Source organism: Aptenodytes forsteri, unplaced genomic scaffold, assembly GCF_000699145.1.
Source record: "Aptenodytes forsteri isolate BGI_AS27 unplaced genomic scaffold, ASM69914v1 Scaffold428, whole genome shotgun sequence".
NCBI classification, from domain to species: Eukaryota; Metazoa; Chordata; class Aves; order Sphenisciformes; family Spheniscidae; genus Aptenodytes; species Aptenodytes forsteri.
Genome location: NW_008794177.1, coordinates 742,011 through 764,392, shown reverse-complemented (window position 1 = coordinate 764,392; position 22,382 = coordinate 742,011). Strand labels below are relative to the sequence as shown.

General features: G+C 39.9%; 1 protein-coding gene across 4 annotated transcripts in view; it reads left to right on the top strand.

Moving 5' to 3' along the window:
• The first annotated feature begins 1,351 nt into the window (after positions 1-1,351).
• MAP4 (microtubule associated protein 4) overlaps positions 1,352-22,382 on the top strand; it is a 161,291-nt gene continuing 140,260 nt past the window's right edge. For all 4 annotated transcript variants that reach the window (XM_009284554.2, XM_009284546.2, XM_009284539.2 and 1 more), the window contains exons 1-2: positions 1,352-1,494; positions 19,393-19,446. The gene's annotated coding sequence lies outside the window, so the exon portion shown is untranslated. The remainder of the gene's footprint in view (positions 1,495-19,392; positions 19,447-22,382) is intronic.

The following is a 22,382-nucleotide window of genomic DNA, read 5'->3' as shown; positions in this document are numbered from 1 at the left end:
GTGTTGTTCTTAAGCATAATGTGTCTTTAAGTTTGAACCTCTAAGAGCCATGCTGGCTTTTGCTTTTTTGATTTGAAGACGTGAATGTAGGTTATTTTTTTAATTTGTGTGTGTGGTTTTGTGTTCATTCCCCACCCCAATAATGCCAGACCAGGGAATTTCTTTCTTCCACTTGCATTTTCTGTTCCCCCTTACCAGTATGGCAATCTTGCAAAGAACTACGCAGTAGTCAGTAGTCAAAACTGGCTTTTTATGCTATTGGTAGGGCAGTACTGAAATTCCTAAATCGGATCACCTTTACTCAACAGGGATTGTTAAGAGGCGGTGATACAGACTCACAGGGAAACCAACTGGATTCTGGCAGGGGGTCACTAACCTTCCTGAGCCTTCGTAGTCTGCTCTTAGACGGAGGAGTTCAAATTCAGTGCTGCATACACGCTACACTCCATACTGTGACCAGCCATTCTTGCAAGTCTGATGTTTGTATGGATTTAAACTGGAATATTGGTTGTAGGTTTTGTATAAGGCTCTCTTAAAGAAATCTAAGATTTATTAACTCCAGATATTCACATTTTGTTGTGTAATGAGATAATTTTCTATCTTCTTGCTCATTGTGTGTTCGATTTGTTTTCTCTTAGGCTATTCTCATGTTTTGTACCAGTTTGTCTGTCCTTGCCTCAAAGAAGGAACATGGGTGGAGGGGGAGGGAATGAGACTGCTATTAATTTAGCTCCCAGTTCTGTTTGTTTCTCTCCTGCTTCCTCAGTAACCTGTGCTAAAGCGTTGAGCTTTGAAATAGTGCTGACACTTCGAAGTATCTTCTTCAGTAAAATAAATGGGGGAATCTACTTCTCTTGGGCCACAACTTCGGTCTGATTGTATACATGAAAAAGCGATGTTGTATTGTAGATAACACATTAATAGCTCTTTGGGGGTGAGTTCTGAGGTCAACATATCTAGATTTTTGGCAGAGCTCAAGTATGCTGGTAAGCTCTGGGACATAGGGTACTCTTGAATAGCGGTATAATTTTGGCACCATTTAATTTTTTGTCCTGTATAGAAGTGAAAAGGGAGATACTTATTTCTATAGGTGTAATAAGTCCATGTGTAGAATCCAGTTTGAGGATTACAGTTTTTAAAGCCTGAACTTGTAGGTGTTGGCCAGCCATTCTGAAATCATTAGCTGAAACCATCCCTCTGTCTTCTAAAATCCTTTTCTTTGTCAGCTTTCTGTTAAAGAAATTGCATTTGGGGAGTGGGAGGAACACAGATTGTCTGAGAAATGTTCTTGGCATAGTTGATCAGCTATCTTAACGAAAGCAATGCTCTCCGTCATGTGCTAATAGGTCCTAAATGCCCATTGATCATCCCAGAACTCCACTTCAGATGGCGTAGTTTACCAAGACCAGATTCCTCGTGTTTACCCTGGATCCCACAGACAAGGTGCTCTCCCGTGGAACAAAGCAAAATGTAGTAACGACTACCTTTATGCAGGTTTGTTTCTGAAAGGACCCTCAACTGCTTTTCATCTGTGATATGCCTGTAGAAACCTTGAAAATGCCCAAGATGGATCAAAATTAAACTGTTTTTGTTCCTTCAAGTCTGGGGTATGTTTATTTTCTCTAGTATGTAATTTATCTGTAGCCTTATTTTTCAGCAGCCAAATATGCTGACTGTGCGTGTTACATTTCCCAAATGAAATTCTCTGGCGAGCTTCACATCTTCTAATATCATTTTGAGGTGCTGATGTAATCAAATGGTTGAACGTGAACTGAACAGGAAATTACATAGTGCAAAACTTGCTCTTAAAATCTGTATGGAATTAAAATGCACGTGTTCTTTTTATGTATTTTTACAGTAAATGTTTGTGGTATTCAGTAATTTAACTTTTGGTAATTTTTTTAATTGAAGAGATGTCGATTTATTGAATGTCTAAGGGGAGTGGGAGGAATCAAGACTGATGTGTTACATATCCTTACCATATCATCAAATTTCAGTGGGATTTATTTTTGCAACTCTATTCTAATAATTAAACATTGTGCTGAACTAATTTTGCAAATGTGAAGGGGGTGGTAACACAAAGATTACCTATTTTCATGTACTCAAAGTTGAAATGCATTAGAGCGTCCTGGTTGTAGAACTGTAAAACCATGTATTTTTCTCAACAATTGCAGTATTACTTAAAAGAAACATCACAATTTATAAATTGAGGAATAAAATATAAACAATCCCCCCAAAGAGAAATAAAATAGAGGTAGTCTCTATCTTTAACTTATTTAGCACATACAGATAACCTTGAGTAGTATTGTTCTCCATACTGAATTTTTAACGCATACCTTTAAAGAAAGGTAACTTTGTAAGTGACTTGGAGGACCTGCAATGTTTTGTCCTTAAATTATTTTAAGTTTCAAATTAAAGATGGTTGGATCTAATTAGTTACACAACCACAAGCTTTGGATTCAGCTGAAAGATGTTACTGTGTTATAAAAGGAAGTCAGACTACAGAGGGAAGCTGTATATCCACCAGCTACACTTCTCATTTACTGATACTGGACTCTTTCAAAGTAGTTTTCTTTCAACACTCCTGTTAATGCTTTAGATTCAAGCCTAAACTTTTTTGTGGAATTGGGGGTAGGGGAAAAAAAAAGCTAGATCAGAGGAATAAATGGAATGTATTGAGGGGAAATAAAAGCAAGTAATTCAGCATGAACAGCAGAGGAGTAGGGTGAAATAAGTCACTATTAGTTATTTTGATATCTTTTGTTAGTCAGCAAGACAGTATTACTCTCTCCACTTTCACAGCATATGAAAAAAATCAAAATGTAAGAACTACTACAGCAGGTCAGGCAAAAAATTAATCTACGTGGATTTGTGCAGTAGCATGTTTTCTGTTTTGTCCTTTATTCATCATCTTGTTTTCAGGTGAGGGTTAAGTGTGGGCTGTCTCCTCTTAGCTATTTGTACTGGAGCCTTAGGTGTTTATCAGCAGCTTCTGTACTGCAGCCGTGTGCGTGTGAATCGTGTGTGATTCTGTGTAGTGTTCAGATGCATGATACAGCTTCTTCAGAGTCTCTTCGTCTACACTACCAGTGCTGACCTACTGCAACAAAAAATGCCTTTTGCTCACAGGAGGCAAATAATCTGTAAACAGGCAAGTGCTGATGTTGAGGAAATAACCCAGCTCAAAAGTCTCTGTATCTCCAAATAAAAAAGATTATCGTTGGTTACCACTGTTACCTTTGTCCTCTCAGCACTATTTATCACACTTGCAGCTTGCAGGTCACACTAATCGCTCTTATGTCCCTGCTTGTCTCTTCTGAGAGTTTTTCTTTTAATCTTTCAAAGTACAGGAGCCAGAAGTTCTAGATGAAATGCTTTGTATTATACTTTTCAGAAGCGTAACACTGAAAAAGGGGGGGGTGTATACAGAGGGGACCATTTTCATATACTAAACAGGGACATAGACTGTATTTTATGGAATCGACTCAAATCTTATGTTTTTAGTCTGGAGATTGCCTGTGAATTGTTCTCTCTTAGCTAGTTTTTACTAAATTGCTTCTGTTAGTCTACTGATTTTTTTTTTTAATATATATTTAAAAAAAAAGTTTAGTGTGTTCAAGATGCTCACCGGATTGGTCTGATTAAAGGCAGTCTCTTGCTTTCACGTTTCTTTTGTGTAAACTCTAGGTTGCCTCATTCATTCTGTCTATCTAAAGCTGAAAGGCTGCAGAGGCAAATGAATTGCAGGCAGCAGATGCTTGGGTGAAAGAAGAAACAAACCAACCACAGGGTGAAACTTTCTGAAGCATCTGTGTTTCTTTCTGAAAAGTGAGTTGAGAATAGACATCCTGTGCCTCGCTACAGATCTGCAGAATTGATCATTTCATAGAACATAAAGTTTTCATTTGATTCCTAAATACTACATGACTTCTAGTTTTTGTCTTTGTTCTTAATTTCTATGATCTAGCCATTACTAAATGCCACTGCATTTTGATTTGTTTCAGTTGTGTGCTATACAATGGTAAATCTTAGTTCTGCATCCAGTTTTCTTTTGCTTCTTATGGCTGAGATGAGAATTATTGCGTGACTGGAATAAAATAATGGGGAAGATCTGGAAGAAGGTTCAAAAAATGGCATGCTCAGTTGCAGTGGAGCGAATAGGGTGCTCAGGTGTCAGGAGCCATGGGTTCTGGCTTATAGCCGTAGGATATTTCTGTTTTTATCCAGCAAGATACGCAGAATGAAACGCAGAAACAGTTCTTGAAACAGAAGTCAAAACCTAGAATGCTTGGTTGGGAGGGGGATAGACAGACAGTCTTGCTGGTCTTTCAGGCTTTGTAACTTGTGCATTGGGGCTTGCCTTACATGTAAAGGCTGACCCCCTGTGCATGAAGTGCCTGTGGCAAATGGTTGGTTTGTAACGCACTTTCCAGAAGTGGGGTAGAGGGGTTTGAACGCTTTCAGGCCAAGGAGGAAATAGAACGGGGGTCTCCAGCTCCCAAGGTGTGGAGCCCGCTTCACTTAAAATGGGGACACTGTAGATGCTTTGGTATTCTTTCAGCTTGCTGCTGTTCGTGCATGTTTCATATGCTTGAGTGTATGTGTGGGATTGGTTCCTTTGGAGGCCTATGTGAGGATGCCGAACTTATGCATCTAGAATACACTGGATATTGGGCTTAACCAATTGCTGGTGCTCTCAGACAGGTACAACATCAGAACTTCAAACGCTGAATGAAGTTTTGTATGGAGGACTTGGCTGTCTAGAGCCTATCGGGCACCACAGCAGGCTGTGTAATCTTTGTTGAACTGATATCTTGAAAGTAGGTGTCTCAACTCCTCTGAGCTGAACTTCAGGACCCCAAGAACAGTATTTGGATTTTATTGAGGAAGAAAGAGGGGAAAAAAAAAAAGTACTAGCAAGGGTGCCTTGAAAAGTAGCAACCTCCTCCTTCCATACTGGCATATTCTTCTTTTTCTTCAGCCTGAGGCCAGGTAGGGACAGTTGAGAATATTTTCTCGTTGCTTTTGGAATAAATGCAAAGCATAATTGAAGTGATGTTCTAGAGTCTAAAAGTATTTCTTCTTTCAAACACCAAGGAAAAAAAACAAACAAAAAGCCCTACGAAACCCCTCTGGTCCTTGTCAGATGTCATCCCCTTATGATTCTAATAATTTGGCTAAAAAATTTAAAAATGTCTTAAAAGCATTCTAAATCTAAAGAGGTAGGAATGTAGGCAAAAAAAAAAAGGAGGAGAAGCTACTGAATACTTTCTGAATAATATAAAACTTTTCTGTGAAATATCTTCTTTACTAATTAATCATAAGATGAAGCTAACTTTCTGAAGTACAACAGCATGCAACAAAAAGCTTTTTGATAAAGTTTGCTGTTGGGAATGATCTCATCCTAGTGACCAACCAGTCACTGTGCAATGCTATAACTATTTGCTGAAACAAAAGTATGCTGCATCGGCTGACCACTGAGTAATCTGTTTGGTCGTGTTGGAGGGAGCTGTGCGTACGTTTGGATGCAGTCATGGCACGGCAGCAGGTAGGAGATGCCTTCAGTTTAGAAACAAGAGCTAATCTTTGAGGAGTGTTAAGCAAGAACTGCTTCCTGTGAATTGGATGTACTTATTTTTCTGGCAATCACACTGATTTTTTTTTTTTTTAAGACTCTATATGGAAGATTTTAGTTAAAAATTATATAACAGTGATCCCTACCTTCATAGTTTTAAGTTATTTTTTTTTAAAGCTCAGTACAGTGAATCAATATGCCTTCTGTGTTAAATTCACCCAGCTGTATTTTGCAGTGAATTTCTGTCTTGCCAGAGTAAGAAATGAAGACATCTCTGAAGTGGGTTAGAGCATTTATCTAATGTTCCCTTTAGATTAACTTTGTCATAGACTTACACAAGAAAAACATGCAATTACTCCTGTAGCTACTGCGTAGCGATACTCAGAGTAAACCCTGGTATGTTCACTATGAAATACTGGCTATCGGTGTATTTGTGCCGCTGTGACTGAAGTCCTCTGGCCTTCTGAAATGAAACCATTGAGAGGAGGACCCTTCTCCCCTCTCCCCACATTACATTACCGTGTACATGATCAGAGTTTGGGTATGAGATGACTGACTTTCAGTAAGAGTTCTGGAAACAATGGGGTTTTATTTAGTAGTGCAAGCTACTAGAAGTGGTGTGTGGTGAAATGCCACATGCTTTCTACCTGTTTCCATTTTTAAAATTATAAAATTGTCGCTTTAAAATACGTAGCTGACTGGAAAAACTTACTGTAGTAAGAGCAAACCCCAGCTCTTCAACTGCTGCGATTCTTGTGGGAGTTGACAGTTGTATGTGTCTTGCTTGCCGAGTTAGAATTCGGTGATGTGCCAGAAACAAAGCGAGTTTGATTCATTCTAAGTCAACTTTAAAAACTAGAAGTTGTAGTATTCATTGTTTTTGTTCTTTCAGTTTCTTGCCCCTGTATGATTATTTGTTGTCCTTGGGTGCATTGAGAGCCACATGCTGGTTCCAGTTTAAAATGCAATATCTGTGTGTAGGGGGAGCCAAAAAGTTTGGAGTCTGCTCAAACTCAAATACAAATATTTTATTTCTGTCAATTAATGAGATGCTGAGAACTGTAAAAATAAAAGAATTGCATGAGACAATGTATTGTATTTGTTTTCCTTTTAGTTGGAATTTGTCTTAAAAATTATGAAAGAATTAATTAGTAATTTTAGAGTCATAACAGCTTCTAAATCTGAACGCAGCCAGAGTGACTACATTTCACCTACATTTTGTTGACTTAGAAATCCCCAAACCCTGGGTGGCATAGGAACAGAGCTGTTTATACAACTTTTTGTTTTGTTAGTAGCTGTCAGGCATGTTGCACAGGCCAGTTTCACTGTATTCCCACCTCCTAGTTACATTTCATTAGTGGTGAACGTGATATTTGGGAGTAGAGCCTGTAGGTGCAGGGTTGCTATTCACATACTGGCCTATCGAAACAGCAGAGAGTGAAACAGCTTTGTTGGATCTTGCCAGTGAGCTTAAAATAAATATTTAAAAAAAAACCAAAACAAAACCCAAAATGCAAACAAGTCCAGTTCATAAGTAACTCCTACAAAAGCCAGTCTCACGTGTTTAAACAGAAGTTGGCGGCTGTGCATGCCGTCTGCCTCGGCGCCAGCCTCTGCCAGCGCTTCGTGCGGGCAGAGTGAGCGGGCATGTCTCTGCACCTGACCGTGTCAGCGTACTCCTGGTTTTGTTTTGAGCTGGTTTAATGGCCAGTGCCAGAACTGTACTATTATGTAGCTCAGCCAGGATGCAAGTGAAACTGTGGATGGGCATATGAACAGCATTATTTTTTTCGTAATGAGTCTGAGCTGAGAAGTTTTAAGTTCAGATTAAAAGCAGGATGGTATAATTGTTGTTGGTTTTTTTTATTGTTCTTTGCAGTAAGAACCTATGCATTAAACTGATAAGCTTTTCTGATTTGTTTAATGAGTTGAGTTGGCCTGACAAGCAGTTGGTCAGCTATCTCAGCACAGGAGAGTGACAGGGATGTGCAGCTGGGGCCACCGCTCCTTCTGGTTGCAGTGCAAACCTCAGCTGTTCTGGGACTATCACCCCGAGTAATTTACCTGCGTGCTTGAGCAAGACTAGGCACTGGATTTGAGGCCCCTGTATGGAGGAGGGAAGGATTTTTATTAGAAAATTCCTTTTTTGGCACTCTTAGGATTGTTTCGTTGGTCAGTTGAGGCCTTGCTACACTGACTAGACGACGTGTCAAGTATGTGTGCATGTTCTCCCTGCAGCGTGTAGGCTTCTTGCGCATCTTGTGGCTCTGCGGAACTTTCTTAATTCCAATAGCTGTGAGAAATAGAAATCATATCGATTAAGTATAGTGCTGGAAACTAGTTTTATTGGTATGTCTGAAGCGTTTTCACAAGGGGTTTTTTTATTTAGCTGTAGTACAATATTTAATTTATTCATGTAGCTTTTGATTTCTGACGACATTATTTGAGAATTTTAAAGCAGTAAATCTGTGCGCTAATTTACTTGATCATGATGTAAAGTAATACATGTTGTGCTGCTTTCAGTCTTGATGGGGAAACTCCTGCTGATCTTACTAGATCTTCAGAGCAGATATCACGTTCCTTGATAAGCACAGAACAAGTATCTGAGAGAACAGTTTCACCAAGCTCCCTTTGTTTAGGGTATCATTGTCGTGATAACACTGATAAACTAATACTGCTCCTCTGCCCCCCCCGCAGTTCTTCTCCATCTCAATTTACATTTACTGTGATTGAATAGCAATTTGCAAAAATTCAGCAAAGTGCTTGAGTCTCATGTCCTCCACACCTCTGGCTGTTTTTGCCATGGCCTAACTTCTGAATCGGTTTTTTTTTTCCATGGCCATAACTTCTGATAGGTTAAAAAAAAAAATTAAAAAATCATGTTTAACAATGCATTGCAGTGTCTTAGGGCAGGGTAGAGTGAGTGTCAGACAAATGGTCTTGCACTGTGGTGCTCTGCTCTGCAGCCACCTTCTGCAGGGTATTATTTAAGAGCCTATCTGTGTCAAATACACCATTACGTATATCATGTCTCAGATCTTGAAACAATTTGTTCATCTGTTCTGGTTTAACACAGCTGTCTGCACCTTGTTGTAACCTGTCATCATCTGATGTTGGGTACTAAGACTCCATCTCACTTTTTCACGCTGAATTGAACAAATCTGTTTTTGGAGGCAGTTGCATAATGGGAAATTAGTGTTCTTCCTCTATCCCAGTTAATTTTTTGTTAGCTTTAGAAACTGTTTTCTTTAGAAATACTAAGACTCCATCTCACTTTTTCACGCTGAATTGAACAAATCTGTTTTTGGAGGCAGTTGCATAATGGGAAATTAGTGTTCTTCCTCTATCCCAGTTAATTTTTTTTGTTAGCTTTAGAAACCTTAATTACTCTTCTACAGTTGTAAATAAACATCTGAAGGATTTATTGGGTAATTTCAGGGCCAGTCACTTTTGTCTTGAATTTGCTAAGGAGTGACACTGTGTTTTAAAAACCATAAAAGCCATAGTTTTGATGCAGAATATGTGAACATGTTCCAGCTCACACCAAATGTTTAATCTATTTGCAAACTGGCATTGATTCTTATTCTGACTGCTTGGTTTTTCAGCCCACTTGTAAAAAAAGCGAAACTTACCTTTTACAGATTTACTTTTTTTGTTTGATTGTTTTTTTCCAATCCGAGTCCCAAGGACTGCTCTTCTTGGGGAGAGACAAAAATTGCTTTTGCAGCAGGACACTTGTTTTTTTTACATCACCTCAAAGTGTTAAGACTTATGGAAAACCCCAAAAGCTTGGGTAAGATGGCCTTCTTTATGCCTTGGAAATGTGATATGCAAGCTAAAAGGCAAATAACTAGATGTTAATGATCTTAACCGTATCTGGCTACACTGTTCTGACCTTCATCTCCCCTTCTTCCCTTTCACCAGTATGGGTATCGCTTTCTGCTTACACCTTACAGAACAAATCCACTTTTACTTGCTCTGATTTTAGCTGGAAGTCTTAAATGTTGGTGCTGTGGGATAAATAATTGGAGAATGTTTGTTTTCTTTTGTTCCCCTGCACCCTCTTAATGCTTGGGTGCTTGTTTCTGTGAGTGGTAGAGAGGTTGGTCTGTGAATTGGAGATCACTCAGAGCTGTCCTAACTTCTTAGCTCCACCTAACCCGAGGTGCCAGCTCTAGCCTGGCCATGTCAGTCAGGTGTTGTGCACTGTCATAGAATCATAGAATCTGTCCCCGCAGAGGGGAGGTGAAGTGATGTTTTGGGGCTTTTCCTGAAGTAACTGAGAGAATGTAGGATGTTCCACAGGTGACTTCTGCACAGCTGGGATCTCGATGAGGTCCCAATGAAGTCTGTGTAATCAGGACTTCACCATTTCAGTAGCCTTGGTACCTCAGGACACTGATACTGCATAATTGCAGTGAAACCGGTCTTTGACACTAGGTAAAGTATATAGTCTCTGTGCTACTGAATAGCCATGACTCCTGGAAAGGCCTTTTAGCTTGAAGAAGGGTGGGGGACCTGGAAAGGCCTTTTAGCTTGAAGAAGGGCGGGGGGAGAGAGGAGGAAGCTCCCCCCAACCCCTGCCAGGGTTGTCTTACACTGCTCATTACTGTTAAGTGGAGTATGTTTTCACATGCTATAGAACTACAGCGAGGATCTGTAATTCTTCACTTGCAATCCAGACTCTAAAATAGCAAGATTTTAAATATTCAGCTGTCAAATGTAGCGGATCACTTAAGCCCTGAACAGTTTTAACTTTGTACTCAGAAAGGTAATCTGTCTCTGCAGTTGCACTGGCGCAGAGTACGCCTTGGTTCCTATCAACTTGTCCTCTCCATTGACGGGAGATCAGTGAAGATTGTCTTATAGATGTGCAAGACAGCAGCTGGTTTATTAGTAGCAGATTCCAGAAAAGCAAATAGGGAAGCTCAGTGATTTCTAGTACTTAAGTAGCAACGATCATGTGTCTGTGCACTGGGTTTAAATGCTCTTTTTTTTTTTGCCTTCCTCCTTCTGATCCATATTAATGTTTTGGCTCTTGAGAATGCAGAGAGAAATCTATTGATGATGCAGAGACTCTAAACCTGCTATCTTTGTGCAATGGAAAATAAAGGTTACTGGGTTTTTTTTTAATGTATTCCCTGGTGTACTAGTTGCATTGCTGTCTGGCATCATTTAAAAAAAAAAAAAAGTTGCATTCCCTCTTTCTAATAAGAGGTGATGATGCATCTTCTGTATCATCATTGGCTAAATAACAGTCCTGAAATTGATACGGAAAATGTAAAAGCAAAATCAGGTTCTGTCGTGTTTGTAATCTGTAACTACTGAATTTTGGAATGGACTAAACTTAAGTGTTGGAGACAAGGGGAATTATCATTTCCATCTACTCTTTTTAATACTGGAGCTTTTGTACACAGAGGAAGGAAATGCTGTTTTCCTTCTTTCATCTGTTTTAAGAAATAGTGTGCATGTGGGTTGCCCTTGGGATGCTTTTGTTCACCTGTGACTAATGAGGAGTGTTAGGTGTTTCTAATAAGACCTTATCTGGCTGTTCTGACACCAGTCCTGCTGTTCATACCCTTTAGAGCCATTCTGCTCAACTTCATCTCCAATTTCTGTAACAGACACAAGGCACTGGAAACCAACCTGTGAGGCTCGTGTGTGCAAGGGTAATAGATATCGGGTGAAGGAAGATAGAATTTCCTGTAAAGCAGCATCTGTGTTCTGGAGCAGATTCCACAAAAAGCAAGCAGAAAAGCACATTGATTTCTAGCACTTAAGTAGCGGTGTTATATCTGTGTGTGTTTTGTTTTATTTATTCCCCTGTCCCATCCCCCCTCCCCTTTACTCATTCTGTTCCTTGCTGCCATTTTGCCTCTTGAGAAAGCGGAGAAATCTCTTTTGATGCCCCATTACATGCAAGGGATAAGCATCTCTGTCTCTTGACAATGTTGCTGCCTGTTATGTCAAAGTGCAATGAGGATAGTAAATAGACTATAGAGCCGTGATGGAAGCTCTGCCCTGTGGTTTCTTATGGAAATGCGTGGCCTTAACTCGGAACTGCTCACAGAATTGCATCTATAAAGAGCAACTAGTTCATAAAATACATCACTGTAAACAAAGGAGATACTGAATTTGCTATTGAGTGGATTCATCTTACAGTCTTGCTCACCTTCTGAAGTGATGGTGTGACTGATTAAGGGCATGGTTAATGCCTAGTTCAGTTCCTCTTAAGTGTTCCTAAACATCTTTAAATATTTTAACCTAAAATACACAGGTTACTAAACCTGTCAAACTGATTTGCTCAGATGCTGGTGTTTATTTAGAGTACATCTGGGCATGAGAATTTGCTCTATATAGATGACCTTTTTCATGGAGATATCTTATGGTTTGGGTTTTTTGTTGTGTGTTTTTTTAACTAAATAACATATACTTTCAGAACTTTGAACCCAGGGTGCTGGTCAGGCTGCCAGCGTGTATTCTGCTTAATTTTGGTACTTGATGGGTTTTGTTGGGGTTTTTTTTTCCCCTCTCCAAAGCATTCCATGTAAAATCTACTGTCATAAATAAGTTAAATCCTAAATCTCTCTGCCTTAAAGGTACTTCTAGGTCAAGATTGGGGCAGTTGCAAGTCAGGTTGAAGAAGCACAGATCAATAGTACTGCCACATTTGAGTCCTCACGTCCATGTAAAACGAGCCATTCACAAGCACCACGTAAACCTCAACTTAAAGAGCACCCGCTGTTCTCTCTGTGGATCCCTTAACATAAAAATTATAGTGGCTTGATAGGTGGTTTTTTAAGATGCGCTGAGTGCTTAAGTGCTCAGTGAAGTCAATTAACAGTATCCCTGAAAAGTGACCTGGAGCTGTGCAGCGCTCTCCCTGCCCTCATCACTGGTGTCCACACGTACCAGCAGTATAATCCTCTCCATACTGCGCTTCCTCCTGGAGGAGCAGTGATACAAGCGGAGGATTATGACCTCTGCAGGTGACTTGGGTGTAAGTGAGGAGACATTAATGGGCAACACTGGCACTTAAATTATGAAAGTTGGCAGCTGTCAACCTTGAAAACATAAGTAGATTTAAGTGTCATGAATTTTCATGCTTTCTTACAATAGTAAAATGTCAGCTATGGTTCAGAATTCTCCTCCAGTAGTTGTTTTGCTTTAAAGCTGTTGCCATGGTAATGTGTCATGGCCGAGGCAGTCTTCAAGGTCCCAAAGAAATGGGAAATCCAAACTTCTCTCATTTGCCCATGCTAGTACATTAGCTGACACTACAGACAACATTCTTTAATCTGGTCTAATTCTGTAAAATTGCTGTTGGCACCTGCAACTTCCTTCTTGGTTTTCCTCTTCTGAAGTCAAGGAAAGACAATGTTTCATAGTCCCAATGAGATTATGGTGTTCTCTGTTCAGCGGTGCACCAGCAGCTGGGTATATCTGAAATACATATATATATATATATATTTTCATGTTATATTTTCAAATGTGCGTAGCATCACTGACCAGTCCATTGACTCTTTGATCTGCGTTGTGAGAGGTTGTCATCTGTGAAAGCAGAAAGGAAACAAACAGCCCTGTTCTTGAACCATCTCAGGACTTGCCAGATTAGGGTATGGGAAACCAGCGGTGTTCTCTACATTACTGCTACTCTAAAAGGGTCTAGTGTGGATGAAATGAGTAAGAGAAGGATGCTTTTTGTTTTATGTGTTGAACAGCCTGTTACAACTTGGCTACTGGTAAACCTATTTCAGGCTTGTTTGCTGGGCATGGGACCTCAGTGCCTTTTATGACTTGCAGCTAGAAGTCTTACGCTTCTTCCTTACACTCCTTCACCTGTGTCTGGAAAGGATGGCTGCCTGCCTCCACGGAGCAAAAATGAAGCGTTAACTACGGCTTGAATAGGACTGAGCTCAAAGAAGTTCCTTTGCAAAGTGAGAGCAAGAGTTTCCACAGTTGAGAAATATAGCTAATAGAGCAACATAAGTTTAGCAGCCTTTCATTAGAGGACAAGTGAAATTTGTATAATGAAAGCTTCTTTTTCTTTGTCCTCCTCAAGTGATAGTTAGTGTTCAGCCCTCTAGCTAAGGCAAAATGGCCATTGGAGGAGCTTCAGTTGCATTTAGTTTAAGTGAAGTGTGTTCCTATTTCAATCATAGTTCAAGACTTGACTCAAGTTCTTACTGCTCCTTTTTCTAATATGCGTGCAACTGAATCTTTACTTTATGAATCTCTGTAACATCTCAAATCATTAAAAATGCCTATCTCTGGTCTATACTATCCAAAGAGTTGGCAGGTTGTTGGATAACACTTTCTAAGTGTGGGCGCGGGCATGTGCTTTGACAAATAAAGCATATGACAGGAGTCACAGTGGATCTGTATTGATTAGATATAACAGTAGGAATAACTCCTGAATTCTTAATACCTTTATTTTTAGATGTAATTTGGCTAGGCTGAAGGCCTACTGTTCAATAAATTGTTCCAAAAATAAATATTTCAGAAGAGGATTAAACTTGAATGTGAAAGACAGTTTTTCTTATGTATCAGTGTTCATGGAAGGAATTGGTCAGAAATCACTATTCTCCTTAAATATGCATGCTCTGAATCCAAATTAGAACTGCTTTCACCGAAACTACTCATCCACACAGGAAGCTAGAGGTGCTGTTGGGAATGCAACTGTGATAGCTAAGTTTAGCTAATTTAGTCCTGTTAGCAGCAGAGTTCTTCAACTGTGAAGAGAGATACTTTGGTCTTGCTTAAATCACTTTCTTTTTTGATTGAGCTTCTACTGAAAAGGAATGTGCTTTGTTTCTCACCAAGGGCATTTTCTGCCTTGGTTTTTGGTGTGTTTTTTCTTTTCTTTTTGTGGATCTGGATGTTTGTGTGTTAAGGTCTTTTTTTCCATTTTAGACACATCTGAAAGATCTACAGAAAGATTCAAAGATCACTTCTGTCAAAGTATTTCATCTCAGCCTTCTCTGGCTGTTTTCAGCCTCTTGTCACGTGTACTGGCTTGTAATGCAGTTGACTACTCGCTCCCACCCTCCCCACGCTCTTTGGCTGTACACTAACTAACTAAAGACCGCTGGCTGCTGGAGCTTACCTCTTAATTAGCATTTCTTGTACTGTCCAGCCTTTGGGATCATTCTGGAAGGTCCTTGGTTGGTCTTTAATACTGGTAATTTGGCAATCCATGAGTTACTCTTCCAGATTTCTGGAATCATTGCATATTGTTTCTTTATTCAAATTGCTCTTGATATACGAAAATCCACTGTGCTATAAAAACAGCTACACTTGTGCAGCTGCTTATTTACTGTCTGATTGTATGAACCTCGCTGTTTTTTTTAACTTTGTCAACCTGAATTGCTACAGAAGACTATTTGTTAAAGCCTGTCCTCTTTAATAAGAATTGAATGTAGATATTGCCGAAGAGTATCTGCTTGCTTTACAGTTGAAGACCTTTATTCTTCCGTGTGCTACCTGCAATTGGGAAGTATGATCTCTTTCTACAAGTAGTAAGAGTTGCGTGACTACTGTGAAAGTCTGACTGCTGTTCGTGAATGTTTCGCTAGAAGATTATTCACTCTTAGAATTCAGTGGAACTCCATCTTGTGTTTTGAAGACTCTTTAAATTATTAGTCTAACTTCAGCACTCTGCTTCTCTCCTGGGAGAAACTCTACTCAAAAGCCTAGAATCAAATCTAAAAGCAGTCTCTTTCAAATACTGTCAGCTTTATTTGAGATGCCTCATGCAAGTGTGGGAACAGGAATTTGATGCTTAACAAAAATTCATTAAATATTTGGCAGTGGTACCCATGAAGGAAAAAAGTCCACCATATATTCTAGAATAAACTCTCGGTTCAGGATCTTGGTGAGTTCAGTTACAGGCAAGGAGCCAAGATAGGGGCTTGTGGCTATAAAGGTGGTTTTCCTTGTGTCAAGGTGTTGTAGTTAGTTTGCTGCTAGTGTTATTCCTCTAGGAAGGAACTGGGATGAAAATCTGAGATGCCTTAATCTCCGGATTTCATGGCCACCATGTATATATGGCTCAGGGTTTACAAGACTTTGCGTTTGAACCCATGATATTTGACAACGTGATACTGCTTTGCACGTGGAATGCTGTAGCTGCAATGTGTGCTGTCCCTCTTAGCTTTTCATATCAAGTGATCTTCATGTACCATGCATATTTAAGACAGGGAGCTATTTAAAGGAAGCTGTTTATCTAGAGATTTGGAAACAAAGTATGAAGGGTGAGAGACAACAGGAATCTAAAGATTGAGTGTCTTTCTCTCCCGGGATATGGGAAACAGCCTTCTGAATTTGGGGATGAGAAAACAGAAAGTGTTGCTTGTTTAGAGAAATTGAGGGAGCCTATAAGAGCATCTGATATGATGAATGGCACATTCCTTTTGTTATAAACTTAATTGCACTGAAGTGCATTCCAGTTAGCTGGGGTAAGAGTGATAATCCTGAACGTAACTGGAGGTTTGCTCTAATCTCTCTGGCAGTACAGCAACATAAACACAGATTGAGACAAGCACTGTTCATACAGAAAGTACTAAATTATTGGAACTAGAGACTGTCTAATCATAATTTTATGAGGTGGATGTAGGGGAATCGCTTCCTTGCTTCTGTCTTGCATCAATTTTGGGTGGCTTACCAAGGTAAGTTGTATGCTTTTCTCATGGACCAAGGAGAGGTGGTGGTTTACTCCATCCTCAAAAGGGCTGCCACTGGAAACTGGCAGGGACAAGTAGTTGCTACTTAAAGCAGTAAATTTATAATTCAAAATTATAAAAAAGCAGAAATGAATTGTTAATGTTTGCCCTGGAATACGTATATGCTTTTGGGACTCTCAGAATAACTGTTGTATTATAGATGGGGTGGATTTGGTCAACTCTCAGGTGAGAAAGAAACAGAAGGTATAAGACTGGGTAGTAAGCAGAAAGTAGTCTAGTGTATTAACGGGATGCAGGCAATTCAGTTGGTGGAAAAAAAAACCATCTCTGTAGAAAACTGGATGAAGTTAGAGAAGCCATTGAAATATTTAGTAATAAAAGTGCAAGGAACTTGGGAACCAGAAGAGCTGAGGAACAAGAACTACTGGTGCAGGACGTGAAACTGGATATTATAGGGATAGCAAACATGATGGGACAGTATGCGTACCAGGCATTACCTGTTTTCTGATAGTGTAGGCAAGATAAAAAATGAAGAGTGGGTGTGGAGTGAGATGTAAATGAAATGATAGACTACTTTTCAGTGTCCCTTGCATAAAAATTGTGTTGGGGAGAAATAAAGTTGCAAACTTGGAATCAGGGTTGCAACGTATAAACAGATATCTCTTAACATTAAAATAGTTCCCAGTAATATTGCTCCAAACTGAAAACAACTATGGCTAATAATGGAACACGTAAGTCAGTATTTGCTGGCCAGGTGATAGATGACTTCCCCCCCCCCCCTGCTGTTCACCACCACTTCTATAAGCGGTTGGAGTCTTCCTCAATTATGTGAGGGACAAGGTGAAGTCTATCTTAGACTACTGTAAGACCTAGCACATAAAAAACTTCGCAGCCACACCTGCAATTTTAGCAAATCTGTCAATTTGGGGTAAGAAAGATTATTTAGCGTTTCTGCTTGTCAGTCAAGAACACCCCATACTTAAGGAAAAAAGCAGTCTTTACAACTATAGTAAAGACCACCTTGGTAGTATAGGAATTCTTTCCTTCAGGGTTTAGTTAAAGAGCAACTAGAGATGCAGGTTTACCAAAGGAAGAAATGTTTTTGCCCAGACCAAGGAACTGTGGTAGGTTTTACTTCACTGGTATCAGAACCATGGTTGATACAGCGCTACCCAATTTGAGATGGAGTAGCAATGCCCAGCACTAAAAAAGGAGCTAATACTTTTCATTTTCTTTAATATTCTGCCGCGAAAGATAGGGCTGTGGGGGGTTTTCTTCTTTTTTTTCTTAACAAATAAAGTAAAGATTGGTGTTTTCAATGCAAAGAGATTGGAATATCATGTGTGAGAGTGTAATGACCTGGTGGATCACAGCAACAGATGCAGGATGAAGTTTAATGGAGCAGACTGTCGGGCTGTCCATTTAGGGCTTGATGCCTTTGGATGTGATCTGGGTGTTCATCAGTTGGAAGTAGCTGGGGAGAAGGACCCCAATGCCCCGATTTTATCACAGGGTGGCCAAACTGCAAATAATGATGTGGAAAAAGAAAACGTGGACTTAATGATGCGTATTAGCAGAGTTTCCTTCTGTTGGAAAGGGAAGAATTAGTGTTTACACACAAGCAAGAGCTCATCCATAATACTCGTGTATCTGAATCATACACAAGATATTTTTCCATTCCTTAATTAACTTAGTAACTCTCCTTTCCACCCCTCTGAAGGGAACAGGACTCTTTCAGGTGGTTTTTCAAACTCCTGAGTGCTTTACCACTTATTAAAGCTGAAATGATACTTTTCACTGTGCTGTTTTCTCATTTACCTGAAAGATCTGGCATTTTACTTCCATGTAACATGAAGTGTGCATCTGTAGGGAGGGTGAGTGTTTCTATAGGACTTTGCATTAATAAGCAGGTACTGAGATGATATTTTGTTGTGAGACTGGCTTGATTACTCGTTATGGTGAAGAGCAAGTTGGACGTTTCTCCACGTGAATTGAAATACTTAACTGACTGTGCAGCTTAGTTTATATTCTTTTCTGCAGGGCACTGCATGGAGAGTATAAGGAGTAGTATTTTGATAGAGATTTTTTTTAGATACGCTTGTTTTACAATAAAGAAACATTAATGAAAAAAGTGTAAAATATTGTATAGAAAATTTTGGGACATAACACCCAGTAGATGAGGAGATGGTTCCCTGGTAAAGCTGGTAGGTTTAGCTTCACTAAAATCATGGAAAACATACAGAAAATAGCCTGCTGTGTGCAATTGAAATACAGGTCCTGATTTCTTTATTTTTTTTTTAAGTCTGGATCCCCTTAAAATATTAATCCAAGTATCATTAATGTCATCCTTAAAAGAATACAGCATATGCTTTTCGAGTTGAATAACATGTCTAGCAATACCTGTAGGTTTTGTCTTGTGAATATATTAAAAGCTTTGCAAGAGAGTACAGTCTGAAGTTTGGAAGTACAGAAAATGGCATGGAGTGGTACAACCTTTATTGAAAGAAAAAAAGTTTCATCTTTGCTTACTCACTTGTCTCAGACTAAAATGTGACGGTTCTGCCGTATGAAAGCCTTTCGAGTGCCTTGCACAGTGGCTCTACAAAGTAATAACTGATAAATCTGGCCACAGATGTTTTGGTGCCTCTTTAGCTTTGTTCATCTCAGTCAGATAAAAATCAACGCGTGCATCAAACCTGGCTGTCGCAGGTGGTTGTGCAGGTGTATGCCTAGCAGTGACTTTAAGAGCTTTCAAGCCATTATATGAGCACCTGAAATACTGCTTAGTAGAGGGATGTCCTAATCATCCTGGATTACTTCAGCTTTAATGGTGTGTTTGTAAAAAGCTATTAAGAAGCATGATGAGGGAAGAGTTACTCACAATTTTTATGGTATTTATGGTATATCCTTAATAGCTTGAGCAAGTGTTGGTGTGAAATAGTAATAGTTAGATAGTATTCATGTCGAGGAGCGAACATTAAAGAAAGCTGCCTGGATGACTCTGGTGGGACTGTAGCAAGATTTAGTTAATTTTGAGTAACGCAAATTGTCTTGTAGCCATCCCTAATAAGCTTACATCAAAGTACTCTGTAATTGTATGGCTTCCTCTAAATCTGCATGCATTGTATTTTGCAGATAAGCAGTTTCTGAAGACTGAAGGACCTGCTAAAGGGAACACCTGCTTTTGAGGTATGAACTATTTTTCTAATGACACAACACTAAATCTTTAACGAAAAGCAAAGGTTTGATGCAGCCGTGTGTACACACTAAAACTTCATCTGTTCTGGGAAATACAGCTACCATCTAGAGTTCTGAAATGTCGTAATCTCTGACAGAAGTTCAGTAGCAAAGCTTGGCAGGGCAGGCACGCCTGGCTATGACAAGTGGAGTGTTAAATGGACTCTGCGTCCAAATGGGAGAGTCTGTGTGTCTTTAAAAGGCATTATTACAAAGAGTTCCATGACTGGAACTTCTGTAGAATAAACATATCTGAAATGCACTTACCTTTCCAATCTCTTCTGTTAAACACTTTATTTACTACTTTTTTGCATCCTTCTTTTTGGGAATTTATTAAATGTTTTTGAACATTCTAACATTCCCCTGCTTCTGTTCAAGATAGCAGGGCTGGTGTGTGACTCAAGGGATGTCCTTTGTGGCCAACTGGACCTTCTTTCTTGCCTTTTCTGCTGTAAAGGGCAGACATCTTGTTTAACTTGGTCACCGAAACCTTTTTATCAGAGTAAGAGGTCTACAAAAGATTAAAATGAGCAAACTAGACTAAGGAAAAAAAATAAGTCTGATTTGATTTGTTAGGAATTTGGAGCAGTGGATCATTTGGGTTTCTTGTCCTAGCCTTCCTTTGTGGAAGGCACCATAAAGCTACACTTTCACTGGAGCCTATCATCGGGTCTGCAGTCTGAGGATATTTGAGGTGCAAGTGCTCACATAACATGTTTTAGTGAAGGAATTACAATTTCTTCATGATATTTGTATGGACTGAGGGACCTAGGTGTCTTCTACATTGCAGTTTGATAAGCACGACAGTGATTGTTCTCAAATGCTGGCTATTCCTTCAAGTCCTGGGAGCAGTATCAGCCTGTTTACTCCACTAATTAATACTTCCTTCTGCCTTAACCTTAAGGTAGTCTAGAATGTAAACCAATGAAACACAGGGCACAGACTTGTACAGAAATGACTAAGCTGTTAATGTCAGTCTGCCAGTACCATCCAGTGATACTTGGCTGTAAAGAATGCAGAGTTGTCAAATGGATGCAGTTCAATTACAGCTTGTTTTAACATCACCAACTGTATCTACTATGATTTACTAAAACTGCTTGAAGTGACAGTAGCCTCGCATGTCTCCTAAAACTTTGTTATGGGTATGGGATAAAATTGTTCCTAAAATGCCTTTTTTTAGTTTCCTTAAATGGCAGGTGCAGAGATAACGTCATAGGTGCAAAGTTCTGTCTTTTCAGTTGGGCTGATGCTCTTGCGTATCCATTCATGATATGACTGGAACCAGGCTCAGTTAGGGGCAGCCACACCACCGGTTGTTTATACTGTGTACTGTGGCTGCCTGCCGTTTGAATAAAGGCCAAATAAGATGGCTTATCTCCCTCTGGGTGGGATAGAGGGAAGGGGGCAGGAGGGGAGGTGCCCCGGATGCTGTGTGTGCTTTTCACTGTGGCCTCGATGGAGCTAAAGAGCTCATGGGAGGTGGACTGTCACCTTCTCCTGCAGGGAGTGAGCGCTATGTGCAGCTGGACAGAGAAGGTGACATAGGAGTGTAAGAGCACCTCATTGCCCTTCCTGCATGTTCCAGTGTTGGACAACTTCCCCCCACTTTACACTTCACTTAGCTTTGACCAACGTGGTCTTAATGTCTGCCAGACTCCTTGGATGTATGGAATTGATCTCAGACTTCAATTTACTTGGTCATGTTGTTAACTCCCAAGTTGTCTAAGGGGGTGAGTTTGCTATGTTATAATTTTCCTCCTTTCTTTCTCCATTGTACAAAAATGAGAGTTACAATGTAAGCTGCCTCCTGGAGTCCCAGGGATACATGTAGTTGTACCTCTCAACATTTGTTGTTCTGTGGTTTCAGGACATGGAAACCAAACAGGTGTTTCCCACAGACTGTATTCAGCAGCTAAAAATGCTTCCTGAAGTAATTTATCCGGGAACATTTAATCCACGCTCACTGACTGCCTAGACGAATAAAGGCAACTTCCTCCCCAACATCCTTCGGAGGAACCTGGGAGAGCAGGCAGGAAGGAGGAAGTGCTTGTGAGAGTCTGACACTGGCTGGTTGGTTCTTGTTGGATGACCTGATTGAGGAATATCTTGGGTTCTTTACAAAACAACAACCTGTTCATCTCGGATTGTCACTCAGAAATAAATGGTTTCTTCCTGCTTATTCTGTTATGAGGTCTTTCAACCAAGTACAGTTGCATGTTTGGTCATCTTACTTTCTTAAACTATAAATACTGACTATGACTTTGTGGCACCTAGAACTTCGTTTGCTTATTGTATTGGTTACATGTGTATAGGTGGGGAGAAAGTACTTCTAAAAACATCACCTGCTGGATTAATTTATATTTTTTGTATAATTGCTCTAACTGGGAAGAAACATGCACAAAACCACATCTTTAGGATCAATTTTATTGATGAAAAGAACTAGATTGGGGCTGCTGCTGACATAATTGTGGTAGGAGCAAGTAGATGCTACTTGCTGTGTGACTGCCTGCTCCCCTCCTGCAGCAGAGCTCTGCCTACAGAGGATTCTGCTGAGATAAGGTAAGCAGATAAAGAACTTCCTCTGCCTCGGTGCTTTAGCAAACCAAGTGTGATTGCTTGTCCTCCGAGAGCATTTTGCAGTTTGCTGGAGGAGGGACTGGTGCATTATCACCCACCCTTTTAAAAGGGGATTGAGGAAGTTATGTGCTGACCTTCTAGGCTGAGAATGCTGAGAACAGAACCGAGAGGATTTAGCCCTTGAAGTAAGAGAGAACCCTTGGGAAGAAGGCAGTGCTACCATGTCACAACCACGTATGGTTTTACTTCCTTAAAGTGATGTGGGCAGAACCCTTTAATTAAAAAAAAAAAAAAAGGTGGTTTTTTTAGTA